General features: G+C 35.8%; 1 protein-coding gene across 2 annotated transcripts in view; it reads right to left on the bottom strand.

The window, feature by feature from the left end:
- Nucleotides 1-10,379, bottom strand: part of LOC136034498 (uncharacterized) — a 57,536-nt gene extending 47,157 nt beyond the window's left edge. For both annotated transcript variants that reach the window (XM_065715713.1, XM_065715716.1), the window contains exon 1: nt 10,288-10,379. The gene's annotated coding sequence lies outside the window, so the exon portion shown is untranslated. The remainder of the gene's footprint in view (nt 1-10,287) is intronic.
- Nucleotides 10,380-12,910: the final 2,531 nt, after the last annotated feature.

Raw genomic sequence — 12,910 nt, 5'->3', positions numbered from 1 at the left:
TAGTAAACAGTAAAAAACTTTAGCGTAAAGAGCGGGGCGTTGAGAAGGGAACAAACTAGTTTTTTTATATTTAATTTCTGAACATTTTTGAATTAATGCATGTTTGATTTTGGCTCTCCGTACGTAAATTATGAAAATGAAATTTGCATATTAATTCTTTTTTTGGCTAAATGGCTTTCTCTTAGTTTTGATCAGACGATTTTGAGAAATAAGGGGTGGGGGAGGAGGCCTAATTACCCTCCAATCTTTTGGCAACTAGAACTTTTAATTTTTATCAAACATTTTTATTAGTAAAAAATATACGTAACTTAAGAATTAACTTGCATAATGAACTTGTATATTCTTATATTTTTATTCCGTATATGAGGGGGTTTATCCCCTCGTTAATACCTCACTCTTTACACTAAAGCTTAAATTTTGTCCCAACTCTTTAAGAATGACCCCTGAATCAGAAAGGCCGTAAAATAAATAGTTGAAATTACTAAAAATACTTTAGAGTAAAGAGCGAGGTATCTAGGAGGAGATGAACCCCCCATATATGTAATAATCTCTGTTCGTTTTAAGTTTTAATGCTACTCCTAACTTTCAGTTGAAAAAACTTCTTCATATTTATTTTTTCATTGATTTTTTATAATAATGCTAGAAAATCCTGCGCCCCCTTCATTGAATTTCTCTTCCCCTGTGACATATTCCTCCAAAGAAAGATCCTCTCACATATCCCCCTCCCCTCAACCTCCCCCCAACCCAAAATAGTCCCCCTGAAAAACTCTGTACACTTCCCAATAACCATTACTGTGTATAAACACTGGTCAAAGTTTGTAACTTGCAGCCCCTCTCCTGGGGACTGTGGGGGAGTAAGTCATCCCAAAGACATATTTATTAAGGTTTTCGACTATGCTGATCGAATTGGCTATCTCAAAATTTTGATCCGTTGACTTTGGGGAAAAAATGAGCGTTGGAGGGGGCCTAGGTCCCATCCAATTTTTTTGGTCACTTAAAAAGGGCACTAGAACTTTTCATTTCCGTTAGAATGAGCCCTCTTGCGACATTCTAAGACCACTCGGTCGATTCGATGACCCCTGGGAAAAAAACAAACAAATAAACACGCATCCGTGATCGGTCTTCTGGCAAAAAATACGAAGTTCCACATTTTTGTAGATAGGAGCTTGGAAATTTCATAGTAGGGTTCTCTAATACTCTGAATGCGATGGTATTATGTTCGTTAAGATTCTATGACTTTTAGGGGGTGTTTCACCCTATTTTCCAAAATAAGGCAAATTTTCTCAGGCTCGTAACTTTTGATGACAAAGACTAAATTTTATGAAACTTGTATATTTAAAATCAGCATAAGAGTCCGATTCTTTTGATGTATCTCTTAGTATCATATTCCGTTTTTTAGAGTTTCGTTTACTATTGAGCCGGGTCGCTCCTTACTACAGTTCGTTACCACGAACTGTTTGATGAAAGAGGAAGTGAATCGCTTGAATGAATGTGAAAGCAGGGAAGATCAAAGTTTAAGACTGGCTAAATATAAAGATAAAAGAAGAGAATGTGAAAGTTTAATAAAATGGGAAAAAGAAGAGTATGAGAATAAGAAAAAAACTAGACATTGGTGACGATACATTGCGCACAAACTTTGTTCGTTATCTTTCCGGTCTTGTCGGTTTAAAACCATAACCTGTCATCGGATCTCAAAATGCAATTTAGAAGTCTATTAAAGTTTCAAAAAAACTTGGGTTTGTTTATTTTAACTTTAATACCATTTAAGGCTTGCTGGGGGGAGGGGTTGCAAAAAGAAACCTTAAAAAAAATCAAAACTACGTTTATGTATTTTTAATACGTCTTTTGTGTTGGAGAAAATTTTTTGGGGGAGCAGGAGGGGTCTAATCCCTTCATCCTCCTTTACGGATTCAGTATATGAAAGGGGCTGTCTCCTCATCAACGCCCCCACTCCTTACGCTAAAATTTAACTCTTTGTCACAGTTGTACTTTTTAAAACAATAGAAAACTTTAGCGTAAAGAGCGGGGCGTTGAGGAGGGGACAGCCCCTTTTATATACGGAATCATTTCTATTCGTTTTAAGTTTTAATGCCGCTCCTTACTTTCAGGGAAACAAACTTTTTTTTAATTTAATTTCTGAACGCATTTGAATTAATGTAGATTTTGATTTTGGCTCATCGTAACTGAATAATTAAAACGATTTTGCATATTATTTTTGTATGGCTAAATTGTTTTTTCAAACTTTTGATCGGACTATTTTGATCAATAAGGGGCGGGGGAGGTGGCCTAATTTCCCTCGAATTTTTTGGTTACTTAAAAAGTAACCAAAAATGTTCTTTTTTTTCAAATAAAGCTGGAAAATCCAGCATCCCCTTTTTGGAAATGCGCTTCCCCGTGATAAATCCACCCCTTGGAAGGATCCTCCCACGTATCACCCTCCACCCAACCATAAAACGTTTTATACATAAAATGTTGGATTTCACACGTTTTATACTTTAAACATCTCTTTGTGTTTGATAAACATTTTTTGGAGGGAGAGGGAGGGGACCTAGTCCTGGTTCCTGGGTTCGGTCTTGCTATCATTGATAGCCCATATTATTATGGCACTTGGTATTAACCAAGTGACATATAGCAATCGCAAATTCTGTCGGTCTGTCTGTCTGTCGGTCTGTCGCGGTTTTGCTACTTTAGGCACTTCCAGGTAAGTTAGGACGATGAAATTTGGCAGACGTATCAGAGACCAGACCAGATTAAATTAGAAATAGTCGTTTTCCCAATTTGACCATCTGCGGGGGAGTGGGGACCGGTTAATTCGTAAAAAATAGAAAAAATGAAGTATTTTTAACTTACGAACGTGTGATGGGATCTTAATGAAGTTTGATATTTGGAAGGATATCGTGTCTCAGAGCTCTTATTTTAAATCCTGACAAGATCCGGTGACGTTGGGAGGAGTTGGAGGGGGGAACCTAAAATCTGGGAACACGCTTAGTGTGGAGGGTTCGGGATGAAACTTGGTGGAAAAATAAGCAGAACTCCTAGATACGTTATTGACGCAACCGGCACGGATCTGCTCTGTTTGGGGGAGTTGGGAGGGAGGGTTAATTCTAAAAAAAATAGAAAAAATGAGGTATTTTTAACTTACGAAGGAGTGATCGGATCTTAATGAAATTTGAAGTTTGGAAGGATATCGTGTCTCAGAGCTCTTATTTTAAATCCCGACTGGATCCAGTGACATTGGGGGGAATTGAGGGGGGAACTTGAAATCTTGCAAAACGCTTAGTGTGGAGGGATTGGTGTGAGACTTGGTGGGAAAAATAAGCACAAGTATTAGATACGGGATTGATATAACCGGAACGGATCTGCTCTCTTTGAGGGAGTTGGGGGGAGAGTTAATTCTAAAATATTAGAAAAAATGAGGTATTTTTAACTTACGAAAGAGTGATCGTATCTTAATGAAATTTCATATTTAGAAGGACCTTGAAACGCAGATCTCTTATTTTATATCCCGATCGGATCCAGTGTCATTAGGGGGGGGGGGACCGAAAATCTTGGAAAACGGTTAAAGCGGAGAGATCAGGATAAAACTTGGTGGAAAGAATATGCACAAGTCCAACATAGGTGACTGACATAACCGGACCGGATCCGCTCTCTTTGGTGGAGTTGGGGAGGGAGTAATTTGGAAAAATTAAAAAAATGAGGAATTTGTAACTTATGAACGGGTGATCAAATCTCAATGCAATTTGATATCTAGAAGGATCTTGTGCTTTAGAACTCTCTTTTTAAATCCTGACCAGATCTGGTGACATTGAAGTGAGTTGGAGGGGGAAACCGGAATTCTTGGAAAACGTGAAATCGAGGTATCTTACGAATGGGTGATCGGATCTTAATAAAACTTGCTATATAGAAGAATCTTGTGTCTCAGATACTCCATTTTCAATTAGAATCGGATCCGAGGACATAGAGGGTCGGAAGGGGAAAACAGAGATCTTGGAAACCGGAAATCTTGGAAAATTCTTAGAGTGGAGAGATCGGGATGAAACTTGATGGAAAGAATAAGCCCAAGTTATAGATACGAGATTGACATAATTGGTACGGATACGTTCTCTTTGGGGGAGCTGGGGGTTGTTAATTTGGAAAAATTAGAAGAATTGAGGTATTTTTAACCAGATCTTAGTGAAATTTGATATTTAGAAGGAACTCATGTCCCAGAGCTCTTATTTCAAATCCTGACCAAATCTGTTGATATTAGAGGGAGACCGGAATTCTTGGAATACGCTTATAAATGTCGTAGATACGTGACTGAAGTGACCGGACTGGATCCGCTCTCTTTGGGGGAGTTAGGTGGTGGGGTTCAGTGCTTTGGCGAGTTTGGTGCTTCTGGACATGCTAGGACGATGAAAATTGGTAGGCGTGTCAGGGAACAGTACAAATTGATTTGATTTCCCTGATCCGGCCATATGGAGGCTGAAGGGAGAGGAAAAATTGAGGTATTTTTAACGTACGAGTAGGTGATAGGATCTTAATGAATTTGGATATTTAGGACCTCGTGACTCAGAGCTCTTATTTTAAATCCTAACCGGCATTAAGCCTCTGATTTTGCTTTTAAAAACAATCTATTGATTCTTAGAATTTTGCTAGAGCTCATGCCATATGAGCTCTTGGCTCTTCCGACCTTGTCACAAGTGCCATATGAGCTCTTAGCTCTTGTTTTCATGTGTATCCCAAAATGACCAGAAAATTCAAGAAAAAATTTCAATAGAATTCAAGAGATCCAATGAATTAAAATCGAATAGTTGCGGACGTCAAACCATGGCTAATCAAACAGTTCGTGGTAACGAACTGTAGTAAGGAGTGACCCGGGTCAATAGTAACCGAAACTAAAAAACTGAATTTTTATAACAATAGTTACATCAAAAGAATTGCATTTTAATGCTGATTTTAAATACTTAAGTTTTATCAAGTTTAGACTTACCCATCAAAAGTTACCGAGTTTGAGAAAATTTATTTTATTTTAGAAAATAGGGGGAAGTGCCACTTAAAAGTCATAGAATCTTAACGAAAATCAAACCATCAGATTTAGCGTATCAGAAAACCCTACAGAAGAAGTTTCAAGCTCCTACCTACAAAATGTGGAATTTTGTATTTTTTGCCACAAGATAGATGACGGACGCGTGTTTCTCTGTTTTTGTTTTGTTTTTTCCCCCAGGGGTGATCGTATCGACCCATAAGTCCTAGACTGTTGCAAGAGGGCTCATTCTAACGGAAATTAAATTCTAACGGAATTAAGTGACCAGAAATATCGGAGGACACCTAGGCTCCCTCCCTCGCGAACTTACCTGGGAGGAATTTTTCATGGTGGAAGAAAATTTCCATGAAGGATTTTTTGCATTTAAAAAAATAAATATGAAAAAGTTCTTTCAACTGAAAGTAAGGACCAGCATTAAAACTTAAAATGTTTATGTTAAATTGTAAATGTAAAGGTAAAATTGTAAAATTAATTACAGTAAAATAATTTAAAATTAATTAATGTCTTAAAATGTAAAATTATTACGCACATGAGGGGTTCACTTTCTCCTAATACCTTGCTCTTTACGCTAAAGTAATCAAATATTTATTCTACGGCCTTTGTGATTCAGGGGTCATTCTTAAGGAATTGGGACAAAATTTAAGCTTTAGTGTAAAGAGAGTGGTATTGACGAGTGGGCGAACCCCCTCATATACGTATACGAATATAGAAGCTCGTTTCGTAAGTTAATTCGTAAGTTACGTATATTTTTACTAATAAAAATGTTCGTAAAATTAAAAGCTCTAGTTGCCTTTTTAAGTAACCAAAAAACTGGAGGGTAACTAGGTCTATTCCCCCGCTCCTTTCTTCTCAAAATAGTCCAATCAAAACTACGAGAAAATCATTTAGCCAAAAATATAGATTAATATGTAAATTGTTTTCTAATTATTCATGTGCGGAGAGCCAAAATCAAAACATGCATTAATTCAAAAACGTTCAGAAATTAAATAAAAAATAAGTTATTTTTAACTGAAATTAAGGAGCGACAATAAAACTTAAACCGTATAGAAATTACTCCGTAATTTCCATGCACCCCCCCCCCGCCATGGTGTTGGATCTCTGGTTGGGACTGCTTGCTCTAGTTTGGATCTGGACGAAAGTGATTTTTTTTAAATTGATTTTTAATAGTTGAATTTTTCATAAATTTGTCAATATTAAGACTGTTTCTTTTTGCAAACAAGTTTGAAACAAGATATTAATCACTTTAAGTTTTGGATTTTTGTGAGGAAATGGTGGCCACTTTACTGCCTATTTTCATCCAATTAAAGATCTGCATTATATGGCATATCACATCCTTTGTTCATCCTAAAACATTAAAATAAAGGCGAAACTCGTTTAGCACCTTAGACCATTTCCAATACCTACGACGCATAATTGTCGAGGTTCGCTTTAAATTGCAGGTATTTCTTTGTTCGCAAGTTTATCTAAGTGATCGTAGACGGAATTTACTTCTTGAAATGAAACAGATTAACAATAGCTCGTTGTCATTCCCGTTAATTCTATTGAGTTATAGATCTCATTATAAATTTGTTTGTTTTGCTGGCTAGCAACTGAAAACAATCTTTTTTAATTTTAGTGTTGTCTGAGTAACTAATTAAATTTTAGCGATTGTAATTCAAACTTACAATTTGAAAGAGAGAACGGAGAACAATTTTTTCAAAAGGAAGTAAGGACCAACATTAGATTTTAAAACGAACATAAATTAGCATATTACGAGAGGGGGGTTGCTCCATATTGCTCCCTTATAGGGGGGTGGCTCCATATTGCTCCCTTATAGGGGGGTTGCTCCTAATAGGCTAATAAGCCTAAGCGTTTCTGAAAGTGTTTAAACAATGATTCTATTTTCTGTTCGGGGGGGGGGAGTATTTACACCCAGAAATTACTTCCATGGCTGATAGATCTCCAATCACTTTTGACTTATAAAAAAAGGACTAGGCCAGCTTCCTTCTGTGAATACAAAAAAGTTGTATGTGACAATTTGAAAAAGAACCACCCTAACATTTAAGTTCTTCATAAAATTTTCAGTAGAGAAAATTTCTGTGAGGGAAATTTTTCATTGGGGGGAGGGGGATTTCCCGAAAATATTTGCCACACATTGGGGTCCCTCGTGATCTTAAAAAGGGTCATAACTTAAGTGAAAACAGGTCTTTCTTCAAATATAAGTATGCTAAAGGAGTAGACTATTTTGAGATGGAATCGTAGCTTATGCAAAAAAAATTCTGGAAGAAATCCAACCCTAGAATTTTTTTTATAAGAATGGTCCAATCAAAATTTCGAGATATTATCCTGCTTTCTATGGCTGTAATGAGAGAAAGATTAAGATGGCTAGGGCACGCTTTGTGGAAGATGGATGGCAGATTACCGAAGATTGTTATTTTTGGCCGACCGTCTAGGACTAAACAGAAAGCTGGTCATCTGTGGGTGGGGTGGGAGATTTCATAAAGAAATCTTTAAATGAAATGGGATTTTCTGGGAGAGTGTAAAGAGGGAAGCTTTGAATAGATTGGGATGGAAGAGGACTGAGCTTAGCCGGGTCGATCTAAGGCGGCTTGGTGCTACGGTAATTTGTTAGTAGTAGAAGTATTATTCTGTTCAGAATAGTTGAAAGGCCAAACAATTATACCTTTCGAGATACCACGATCCTCCTGGGAATTGGTCTAAGTTACAAAATTTGCCTTTTTGCCTATGTTGTCTATTATAGAGAAATATTAATACATTTTTTGAGTAGGGAAATTTTTCATGGGGAGAATTTCCCATGTGAGGTAAGTTTCTAGGGGGTAAATTTCTCATGAGAAATTTTACAACAGGGGAATTTGCTAGAATTCTTATACAAAGTTTTACTATAAAGAGCGGGGCGTTGAGGGAGGGACAATCCCTTTCATATACATGTTATATGGTTTTAAGATATATTAAATTTGTTTTAAGCATCTGGAATTCATTCATGTAAGCATCTTCACCTCAAAGCAGCCCAGTCTTCAAATAACAGCTAGATTTTTCAATCTGAACAGGGGCGGATCCAATAAGGGCGAGGGGGCGCACCCCCATGACATGGTGTTGAATTTGTGGTTGGGACTGCTTGCTCTGGTTTTGGTCAGGACGACAGTAATCTTTTTTTGTGATTGATTTTTAATAGTTGAGTTTTTCACAAATTTTTCAATATTAAGACTGTTTCTTTTTGAAAAAAAGTTTGAAACAAAACTTTAGTCACTTTTTGTGGTCTTTGTTAGATTCTACTAATGTCACATACCGCCAAAAAGTATTTAATTAAATTTAGGTTTATCAATGGAACCTGTTCGTATTACCGCAAAAGCCAACTGCAAGGCGAAAATCTTCATTTCATAATAACAAGGAGGAGAAATTACTTTTTTCTCCAAAAGGCCTTCACAAGAAGGCCTATCATTACTTTTTTGGCAGTCTGTTTTGGTTTTTTGTGTTGTTTTTTTTTGCCAAGAGGGGTGGCTTTTACAACATAACCTAGTTGTTTTTTAGGGGATTTGTATAATAGAAAGTAAATGTATGAGAAGTGCAAAAATTATTAATTTAAGTTTTGAATTTTTGTGAGGAAATGGTGGCCACTTTACTGCCTATTTTCATCCAATTAAAGCCCTGCATTATATGACATATCACCTCCTCTTTTCATCCTAAAACATTAAAATAAAGGCAAAACTCTTTAGTACTTTAGACCATTTCCACTACCTACCTACAACGCATAATTGTCAATGTTATTTTTAAATTGTGGGTATTTCTTTGTTTGCAAGTTTATCCAAGCAGCCTATTATGCACCCCCCCCCCAAAGAAAATCCTGGATCCACTATTTTCTCTCTGAAAAACCCATTTAAAATAGCAAATCTCAAACCATTAAACTGTCTAATAACAAGACAAAGAGCCTGAGTCATAGATCTCAGCAGAAAATGTCTAAACAGGTCTTTTGGAAGTGTCCAAGATAAAGCAAGCCTCTGTCTCAGATAGTGTATTATTGCATAATATCTTTGTCAATAAGAGAAACTATGTCCCAGTATTAGCTGAACTGATAGCTATTGCTAAATGCACAAATAGGTAGGGCTGTATATGCAAAACTATTCAAATTAATGACCGACTTGTTCAGAAAACAGAGGCAATTCTAACTGTGAAAAAATCAAGTTTCTAGGTGGACCAATAGAGTAGTTATAGTAGATTAAATGTCAAAAAGTGCACAGAGTGATCAAAGTGTCCCAGTACTGGTTGTCTTACCCTACTGAAAATTCTAAGATGTCCAAGGGATCAAAATGTTGAATAACTCTGTACTGAGCTCCCAAATTTAAGAGGCAGTAATACCACACACCCTATGAAACATTTGTTCCTAAAGAGTCATAGAATCTATACAAAACAAATGGTTAGTACAGATGTTTAATTGAAAGCTTCATTTCTTTATTTTGGAATGATATAAGTCAGTATGCTATTTTAGTTTGTGTTAAAGCAGTTTCTTGAATTGTGGAGATTGAGAATGCCACACTAACACCCAAAAATGAATTCAGCTTTAATAATATCCTGGTTTCTTGAATTGTGGAGAGTGAGAATGCCAAACTAACACCCAGAAATGAATTCAAAGCTTTAATCGCCTAATGCCCTGGTAAGCTAAGGTGTTTTGAAGTATCTACCTCATTCCAATTTAGGCTAAAGGCCACTAGATTTTGGTGACTTTGGAAAATACTTGTGTTAGAAATGACATTCTAATAACTAAACATAACTTGGGGCCTACAGTATAACTGATGCGCAAGGAAAGTGTTTTTAGTCTTGCATGTGTACCTTTCTTCAGCTCTAATTTATAAAGTTTCAAAGATTTTTTAAGCTAGGCTACTACTTAAATTTTTAAATTTACAAATTGTATAAAATCTTACTGATTTCACAACATGGTGGTTACAATACCTAGAGGCAAGAAAAAAGAGACAAGACGCCAGAAATATATGTAAAGTATTTTCTGTTTAAATTTAGATGGTAGGCTATAGGCAAAACCTGTCTTCTAAAGGATAGATGTAGTAGTTTGGAAACATATTCCTAGTATATGTTAAAATAACATGGTAGCATAGGCTATTTTAAACTCTTGATTAAGGCCTAGCCTATTTCAGAAAGATTAGTTTACCGATTGAACTAGCCTACTTTCCAAGATAGCAAAAAAATATCTAAAACTTTGAAAAATTTATATTAAACAGAAATTCATACAAATGAACAAAACCACATTATACCTTCTACTTAATTAAACCAGGTTCCAGGTCCAAAATTTGCAGGTTAACGTGTCTTTCCTCTTGAATTTGTTGCCATTCGAGTCAGTTACTCGGTCGGTTTACATTCGACCCAAAAAAATTGCAAAACTAATAGAACCTTTGAAACTAGCCGAAAATATTATTAGCTTACGCTAATTGATGAATACTTGAAGAATTTTCACTTCAAGAATCAAAAACCTCACGATGGCAAACTGCTACAAAGGAGAAATACAAGTTAATTGCAACATATAAAAGATGAGGTTTATAAGAAATGCATAAGCTGAAATAGTTGTGTTCTATTGTAATTCAAAATATATAAAGTTCATCTAGTCCAAAGTTACCCATAAAAAAATACAAACCTGAGAAAACTTCGATGAATTTTAGAAAAGACGAAACCAACCACTGAAATCAATCTTGATGGAAACTACACCAGCAAGAATTTAGTATATTAGAGAACCTCATTGAGGAGGTTTCAAGCTCTTAAGAATGAAATTGTGATATTTTGAGTTTTTCCTCAAAACAAGATCTAGATGCGTGTTTATTCGTTTTTTCCTCAGGGAACTTTGTATCAAAACGGTAGTTCTAGATAATTTGGATAGGGCTCATTTGAACGAGAATTTAACTTTCTAGTGCTTTTTCTAAGTAGCCAAAAAGATTGCGCCTGGAAAAGTGATATTTCCTGCCTTTATCTTGTAGCAAATTATGACTTTGTCCCAAATCATGTTGTTAGCGGTTTCATCCTTTAAAGTCTCGGCACGTATTCTATGCAAAATAAATGGTTAAAACAGGCATTTATTTTGAAACTTCATTAAACTAAGTTCATTCACTTTATTTGTCTTGTGATGGAGCAGTGGGTTTGACCTCAGCTTGGTAATACGAGACCCAGAGATCGAACCATGCTGCAGGAATGCACTGCAGGGCCGACGCAGGGACCTTAGTAGTCAAGAATCGTTGGTAATCCGTTACAATACAATTCACTTTATGTTTAATTGGATCATATGCAGTGATGTACAATTGCGGATCAGCTATCGTGAAAAAGGAGCAGTACACCATTGTGAAGGCTAAAGAGGGGAAGATACCTTGAAGGATGCGTTTGGCTGCCCAGATATTTTAACCCTCCATTGACCTTCAGGTAAATATAGAAAGAGTTTGGGGTTGGGAAGTAGGAATTAGTCTGTAACTCCTTTTTTTATTAAGTCTGAATTAGGGTGCTGGGGGTGACAGTTCTCTTTTTATTAAAAATATTTTCTTTTGCAACACAAAGATTTCATTCACTTTCTTATTGGTACAAAAGGTAGGAGGGGCGCAAATTATGAAAACCATCAGAAAATTTACCAAGAGGGTGAGGCAGGTGACACCAGAAACTTTGTTATTACTAATGTTAAAATAGAAGTAGTGAGTTTTAGGATTATTTATTTTTATATTACGCAGCTAGTATTGGTAAACTTATTGCGTTAAAAGCTGTTAATCCAAAGTGACGAGTCTGAGAAAATATACCCATATTTAAAAAGGGAAAACTAACCAAAATAGGAGAGTTATTTTGGTGAAAATTGTGCCGTCCAATTCAGTGTATATGAAAACTATTGTAGAGGTTTCAAGTCTTTATCTACAAAAATACTTGAATTGTTTATTTTATCCGATATGAACGGTCAGGAATGCGTGGTTATTTGTTTGTTTGTTTTTTCATAATACACATCTTTTCCTCTCCAAGGTCAATAGTATCGAACCATTGGATTCTAGAAAACCAAAAGGAAGCTCATTAGAAAGAGAATTGAATATTGTACTGACCTTTTTAATCACAAGAATAGATTATGCCAAAATAAAGAATTGTTTTCTACCATTTTGTGGCATCATCAACAATCTTAGTCCAAAGGTTGCCTAAAAGCTATCGAGCGAAAATTCTGAGAGAGTCAATTGATTTAAATGTTTCAAAAAATTTGTATGTTGAACTTTCAAATTTCAGAGAATACCAGTCTATTCGTTCCTAACGATGTGTGTGAATTTCTACAAAATAAAAGACTAATATGAATATTTCTTTTAAAGCTTGATTTAACTAACTTTCTTTATTCACAACTAGATGTACCTAGAGCAATTATGAAGGGGTCAATGCATTTTTGTATGGGCAGAAGGAGTGTGCCGAAAACCTCAAAAACATCTTTTACACTCAAATTTCCTGATTCTCATTGAGGCTTTAGATAGTTATAGAATTTGTTTCGAGAAGGGATAGGACGTATGATCTAATTTATAATCCATCTCGATCCTCTTGGAAGGGGAATTGGCTGCTCTTCAATTATTTCTAAGAGTGAGGAACTAGAGATTTTAATTCTTCCCTACGAAGGGGATTGGCGAAAAGAAAAAATAAATCACACGTCGAGCCCTTTTTACTCTGTATTTAGGTAACGTTATGTTATTGCTTATGATTCAATGCGAAAACTAAGTTTTGTTCAAGTAGTTGTAAATAAATGAAAGTTCTTTAGCAAAATGTCATATTTCAAATTGGATTTCATTTTCATTTTGGTAAGTTTTATGGGATCTAAGGTTTTTTCATGTTTAGGGCAATGAGAAAACGTATATAATACAGATGTCCGTATGCCACCCTATCTTA

This window comes from Artemia franciscana, chromosome 13 (assembly GCF_032884065.1).
Source record: "Artemia franciscana chromosome 13, ASM3288406v1, whole genome shotgun sequence".
Classification (NCBI taxonomy): domain Eukaryota; kingdom Metazoa; phylum Arthropoda; class Branchiopoda; order Anostraca; family Artemiidae; genus Artemia; species Artemia franciscana.
Note: the sequence above shows the minus strand (reverse complement) of the source record. Positions and strands in the feature narration are given on the sequence as shown.